The sequence below is a fragment of the Rana temporaria genome, chromosome 9 (genome assembly GCF_905171775.1).
Source record: "Rana temporaria chromosome 9, aRanTem1.1, whole genome shotgun sequence".
NCBI lineage: Eukaryota > Metazoa > Chordata > Amphibia > Anura > Ranidae > Rana > Rana temporaria.
In genome coordinates, this window is record NC_053497.1 from 135,258,928 (window position 1) to 135,266,451 (window position 7,524).

The window sequence follows — 7,524 nt, forward strand, 5'->3', positions numbered from 1 at the left end:
GTTTCCTTAACCAAGTGGGCATTTATTTCGAGTTGCTGCCACATGCCTTTCCCACTGAGAGATCAAAGGTGGGGTTCTTGATCTCGCTGCTCTCTGACAAGGCCTTGTCCTGGGCCAGTCCTTTATGGGAGAACAACAATCCGGTGGTTGCCGAGTTTTCCGGTTTTGTTGCTTCTCTTCGGAAGGTATTCGATGTGCCGGCTCGCGCCGCCTCTGCTGCGAAGCTCCTTATGTCCGCCAGACAGGGTTCACGATCCGTAGCCGAATACGCCATTGAGTTTCGTACCCTGGCAGCAGAGGTAGGTTGGAATAATGAGGCCCTGGTCGCTGCTTTCTCTCATGGTCTCTCGGATGCCTTGAAGGATGAGGTTGCAGCTAAGGACCTACCAGTGGAGCTCGAGGCTCTTATTTCTTTCCTGATTTTGATTGACACCAGACTCAGGGAGAGACCTTCCTTTAAGGAGTGCCTGCGGAGGCCTCCTAACGGTTTGGCGCCTAAGTTTGCTGTCCCACCCGTGCCTCCCTCTCCTCCCACGCCTCCTGGGGTTGACTTGTCTGGGGGTGAACCCTCGCAGCTGGGGTTTGCTCGCTTGTCCGAGGGGGAGAGGGTACTCCGGAGACGCGAGGGCCGATGCATGTACTGTGGTCTCGATGGGCATTTTCGGTTGGCATGTCCGAACCGTCCGGGAAACGCTCGCACCTGAGATCCTGTCGGGGGCAGATCTTGGGTGGAGTCTCCTCGTCCCCGGTTTCCCGTGTTGATAAACCACTGATCACTGTTGTCCTCTCCTGGGTCGGGGGCTCGGTGACGACCCAGGCGTTGGTGGACTCTGGTGCTGGTGGTTTTTTCATTGATAGTGAGTTCGCTGCCGCCAATTCCATTCCTCTACAGGCTCGAGGTTCCCCGCTGGCTCTAGAGGCGATAGACGGCAGACCCCTCCAACCGTCACACGTGACTCATGAGACCCTTCCAGTGGGGGTAGCCATTGGTGCCGCTCACAGAGAGTCGGTCTGCTTCCAAGTTATTTCGTCTCCACACTACTCGGTGGTCTTGGGGTACCCCTGGCTCCAGAAGCATAATCCGACTTTTAACTGGAGATCGGCCGAGATCCTCTCATGGTCACCACAGTGTGGGGCTAAGTGCATCCTTGGGCCTGTCAAGTTGCTGTGTACTTCCTCGGACTCTCTGTTGCCTCCTGAATACGAGCAGTACCGGGATGTATTCGATAAGGTACGCGCAGTTGCCCTACCTCCGCACCGCCCATATGATTGTGCCATTGAGTTACAACCTGGTGCCGTTCCTCCTCGCGGCAAGGTCTATCCACTGTCGGTTGCGGAGAATGAGGCCATGGAGGAGTACGTGATGGAGGCGCTGTCCCGTGGTCACATTCGCAAATCCTCGTCCCCGGCAGGGGCTGGATTTTTCTTTGTGAAAAAGAAGGGCGGTGAGTTGAGGCCTTGCATCGATTACAGGGGTCTCAATCGCATCACGATCAAGAACGCTTACCCGATACCCTTGATTTCCGAGCTGTTCGATCGCCTTAAAGGGGCCACGGTCTTTACCAAACTCGACCTGAGGGCGGCATATAACCTGGTAAGGATCAAGGCGGGCGATGAGTGGAAGACCGCCTTTAACACCAGGACCGGTCATTATGAATCCTTGGTTATGCCCTTTGGGTTGTGCAATGCGCCCGCAGTCTTTCAGGAATTCATCAACGATGTTTTCCGTGACCTGTTGCAGCAGTGTGTGGTGGTCTATTTGGATGACATCTTGGTATATTCTGAATCCAGGGAGGCCCACATTCTGGATGTCAAACGAGTGTTGCAACGGTTACGAGAGAACAAGCTGTTCGGTAAGCTTGAGAAATGCGAATTTCACCGATCCCAGGTAACCTTCCTAGGTTACATCATTTCCGCTGAGGGGTTCTCCATGGATCCTGAGAAGGTTTCGGCTGTCTTACAGTGGCCTCAGCCCAGTGGTCTTCGTTCCTTGCAGCGTTTTTTGGGCTTCGCCAATTATTATCGGAAGTTCATCAGGGACTTCTCCATGCTGGCCAAGCCTCTCACGGATCTGACCAGGAAGGGCAGTAATTCCCAGGTCTGGCCGCTCGAGGCCATCCGGGCTTTTGAGGCCCTAAAATCCGCCTTTGTGTCAGCTCCGATTCTGTCTCATCCCAACCCTGGGTTGCCCTTTGTCCTCGAGGTGGACGCGTCCGAGACGGGAGTAGGCGCCCTTCTGTCTCAGCGTAGGACACCAGAGGGTCCGCTGCTTCCTTGTGGGTTTTACTCCCGGAAACTGTCATCCGCGGAGTGCAACTATCAGATTGGTGACAGGGAGTTATTGGCCATAGTGCAGGCTCTCAAAGAGTGGAGGCACTTGCTCGAGGGCTCGGTGGTTCCGGTTCTCATCCTGACGGACCACAAGAATCTGACCTACCTTTCTGAGGCCAAGAGATTGACACCACGTCAGGCCAGATGGGCTCTGTTCTTGTCACGTTTTAATTACGTGGTCTCCTACCTACCTGGTTCCAAGAACATCAGGGCGGATGCCTTATCACGGCAGTACTCCGAGCTGTCCAGGGAGGAATCTATACCGACTTCGGTCATACCTCCGAATCAGATCCTGGCCGCCATTCGCACCAGCCTGACCTCTCCCCTTGGTGAGCAGATTTTGGCGGCTCAGTCTGGTGCTCCCTCTGGGACACCCAACGGCAGATGTTTTGTGCCTGAGGAGTTGCGCACTCGGTTGTTGCGAACCTACCATAACTCCAAGACCGCGGGGCATCCTGGTAAGAATCAGCTGTCCTGGGCTGTTTCACGTCTGTTCTGGTGGCCTTCCCTACGTTCCGACATCGCCGCATATGTAGCGGCATGCTCTGTTTGTGCCCAAAGTAAGTCCCCTCGGCACCTTCCGTTGGGCCTGCTGCAACCCATAGCCACCGGGGAGCGCCCATGGTCACACCTGGGGATGGATTTCATTGTGGACCTCCCTGCATCCCGAGGCCATACGGTCATTCTCATGATTGTGGATCGGTTTTCCAAAATGTGCCACTGTGTTCCTCTCAAGAAGTTACCCTCTGCACAAGAGTTGGCCACGATTTTTGCCCGGGAGGTCTTCCGGTTGCACGGTTTGCCCAAAGAGATAGTGTCGGATCGGGGAGTCAGTTTGTGTCCAGGTTCTGGCGCGCCTTTTGCTCCCAGTTGGGGATTCATCTCTCCTTCTCCTCGGCCTACCACCCTCAGTCCAATGGGGCCGCAGAACGATCCAATCAGGCCTTGGAGCAATTCCTTCGTTGCTATGTCTCCGATCACCAGGACAATTGGGTTGACCTCCTGCCTTGGGCTGAGTTTGCCAGGAACACGGCTGTGAACTCTTCCTCTGGGACGTCTCCCTTCATGGCCAATTATGGGTTCCAACCTGCCGTGTTACCGGAGGCATTCTCTCCCCAGGATATTCCGGCTGTGGAGGATCACCTTTCTGCTCTACGTGCTTCTTGGGTACAGATCCAGAGGTCCCTTGAGGTCTCTGCGCAGCGCCAGAAACTCCAGGCTGATCGCAGACGAGCGCCTGCTCCTTCCTACCAGGTCGGAGACCGTGTATGGTTGTCCACCCGCAACCTCAACCTTCGAGTGCCCACTCCCAAGCTGGCTCCTCGCTTTGTTGGTCCCTTCCGAGTGCTTCGCAGGGTAAACCCGGTAGCCTATGCCCTTGCGCTTCCACCTGGCATGCGGATCTCCAACGTGTTTCATGTCTCCCTGTTGAAGCCACTGGTGTGCAATCGCTTCACTTCCTCGGTTCCTCGGCCTCGTCCGGTCCAAGTGGGCAATCACGAGGAGTATGAGGTGAGCAATATCCTGGACTCACGCCTGGTTCGCGGTCGGGTGCAGTTTCTGGTCCACTGGCGTGGTTATGGTCCTGAGGAGCGTTCCTGGGTTCCCTCCGCAGATGTCCATGCTCCTGCCTTGCTCCGAGCCTTCCACGCACGCTTCCCTCAGAAACCGTTTTTTGCACCGCGGAGGAGGGGCCCTTGAGGGGGAGGTACTGTCATGGTCTTACCTCTCTCCTGTCTCCTTCGTTTGACATGTGCTGGCGGCCATCTTGGTTTCTAGGTCTCTTGTAGCCTCCCACCCTGCGGCTCCTCCTTCCCACTGGGAGGAGCTGGATACCTGGCTCACATATATAGGAGGTCTGTGACTTCAGTTCCTTGCTTGGTCCTCCTGTGTGCACATGCTTCTAAGACTGCTGCTGCTTCTGGTTCCGATCCCGATCCTGGCTTCGTCTGACTTCTCTGCTGGTTCCTGATCCTGGCTTCGTCTGACTTCCCTGCTGGTTCCTGATCCTGGCTTCGTCTGACTACTCTTCTGGTTCCTGACCTCTGGTTTCACCATCCGTTGGACTTTTGCTTTACAGCTTGATTTTCAATAAAGCCTTCTTATTTTCACTTATCTCTTGTTGTACGTCTGGTTCATGGTTCCGTAACACACGGGCTGAGGGGCCGACAATTAATTCTCACCAGGCGGGGCCTCTAGTAATTTGGGGGGCCCTCCGCAGCTTTGCGGGGCCCTAAGCGACTTGCATAGTGAGCCTATAGGACAAACTTAGGGACAAAGGCTTAGGGACAAACTGTTATGCCTCGTACACACGATCAGGCTTTTGCCGGATCAAACTCACATCGGAATTCTGACGGAATTCCATCGGAGGAAAAGAGAACATAGGGCCAGTTTCACAGACACTTACGTTACTCCGCGGCGGCGTAACGTATCCCATTTATGTTACACCGCCGCAGGTTTACAGCGTAAGTGCCTGATTCACAAAGCTCTTACCTGTAAACTTGCGGCGGTGTAACGTAAATGCGCTCGGCGCAAGCCCGCCTAATTCAAATGGGGCGGGCACCATTTAAATTAGGCGCGTTCCCGCGCGGAACGTTCTGCGCATGCTCCCTTAGGAAATTTCCCGACGTGCATTGCGCGAAATTACGGCGCCCCGAGGTTTTTTTTTAAATGCGACGTGCGTTATGGCGTTTCGTATTCCCGGACGTCTTACGCAAAAAAAATCGAAATTCGACGCGGGAACGGCTGCCATACTTTAACATGGCTGATCTAAAGATAAGCCATGTTAAAGCAGGTGTAACTTTGCAAGGGGTAAAAACGACTAGCGACGACGTACGGGATTGCGACGAACGCGCGGATCTTCGTGGATCGCCGTAACTAGTCATTTGCATATTCTACGCCGACCACTATGGAATCCCCACCTAGCGGCTGGCCTAGAATTGCATCCTAAGATCCGACGGTGTAAGTCAATTACACCTGTCGGATCTTATGGCTATCTATGCGTAACTGATTCTATGAATCAGCCGCATAGTTAGGATGGGCGGATCACAGAGATACGATGGCGTATCAGGAGATACGGCGTCGTATCTCTTCTGTGAATCTGGCCCATATTCTCTATGTAAACTCCAATGGAATTCCTCTGAATTTCAGATGGAAAAACTCTTATGGGCATACACACGGTCAGAATTTCCGATGGAAAAAGTCGGTCAGACTTTTTTCATTGGAAAACCGATCGTGTGTAGGAGGCATTAGAAATATAGTAGCTGCCATTGTCAGCTTGTTTTTCCTGTCATCCTCATCCTTGCCTCATTATTAGCACTGGTAAAGTGAGAATTTCCAACATGCATACTTACTGCAGTCCAGGGATTCACGGGGCAGAAAAGTTGGTAAGTGGATGAATACCTAACCCATAGCATACACCAGTGGTTCTCAACCCTATCCTCAATTACCCCCAACAGGCCAAGTTTGGGGAATTTCTCTTAGATAAAATAGCTGTCCAAAATACCAAGCCTAATTTAAATCACCTGTTCAAGAAAAAGGAAAACCTGCAAACATGGCCTGTCGGGGGTACTTGAGGACAGGGTTGAGAATCAAAGGCATACACCATCAAGAACAAGCCATGGTAGCTCCTATGTGTTTATGCCAATAGGCTCCCATTGTTGTGAATTGACAGGAGGGGGAATCAGAGGTACTTTATTCTTCAAGTATGGCCTCATGCACACTGGATGGTTTTCTATCTCTCCCCAGATAGCAAGGATAACTTTCCACTAATTTATTGGCAGTGTTGAATTGTAAGTCTGTTAACTTGCTGCACATTTTAACTGGCAAGTTGTACACTTGCAGAGTTCTAGTTGACATGTTTCCAATTTGTAGCAAATTTGTGTGGCAAGTCTCTAGCAAGAGCAAAGTGGTGAGTCTACAGCAAAAGCTCTGCAAGTCTACAGCATGAATATTCAGCCACAGTGACCCCTGTGGTGGGATGACTATTGTACAACATAACTGAACCAGAACTTGCTGCAGACTGGCAGAATGTTTGCAAAGAACGTTGATCTGGAGTCATGCAATGCAGACTTGTGATGGCTGGCAAGTCTAGCAATAGCTTAGCAAGTCATTTTCAATCCGGCAGCACAATTGCTTGCTATCTGGGTCCTAGAAGTCTTTCCTCCTCCTAGCGGGGGCCTTTTGGCAGAAAAAAACGCTTGACATTTGTAAAGTGTGTGTATGCGTTTAAGCACTTTTTGCTGCATCAAGCACTTGGGTGTTACTTCATTTCATTGGCCAGAATATTAAGTTATTCTGGCTATTGATGTGAATTAACGCTAAAGCACTAAACGCGTCTAGCATTAACACACGTTTATACGCGTTTTGAAGCGTCCAGCATTTTCTCTGCCAAAACTCTGCTGCTCCTGAACACAAAGGCAGTGTTTTTTTTTTCCTGCCTCTAAACATCTCTGCCTTGAAACTAATTTAAAAGCCTATCCCAGATAGCAAGGATAACTTACCACACATTTGTGGCAGTGTTGAATTGCAAGTCTGTTAAGTTGCTGCACATTTTCACTGGCAAGTTGTACACTTGCAGAGCACTTGAAGCACAAGTTCTAGTTGACACTTTTTCAATTTGTAGTAAATGTGCATGGCAAGTCTCTAATATGAGCAAAGTTGCAGTGGTGAGTCTACACTACAGCAAAAGCTCTGCAAGTCTACAGCATTAAAATCCAGCCACAGTGACCCCTGTGGTGGGAAAGAAAATTGATCTAGAGTCATACAATGCGGCTCCAATTGTGCAACAAACGTGTGAAGCTTGGCAAGTCTAGCAATAGATGAGCAAGTCATTTTCAAACTTGCAGCACAATTGCTCGCTATCTGGGATGTGTGCATTGACACATAGGCCCAGATTCTTGTATATTGGCGTATCTATGCGGCGGCGTAACGTATCCGATTTACATTACGCCGCCGCAACTTACACGGGCAAGTGCTCTATTCTCAAAGCACTTGCTCCGTAAGTTGCGGCAGCGTAGCGTAAATCACCCGGCGCAATTCAAATTTGGCGGGTAGGGGGCGTGTATCATTTAAATCAAGCGCGTCCCCGCGCCGAACGAACTGCACATGCGCCGTCCGGAAAATATCCCAGTGTGCATTGCTCCAAATGACGTCGCAAGGACATACAAAATTTTTGAATGGGGCTGGACGTCA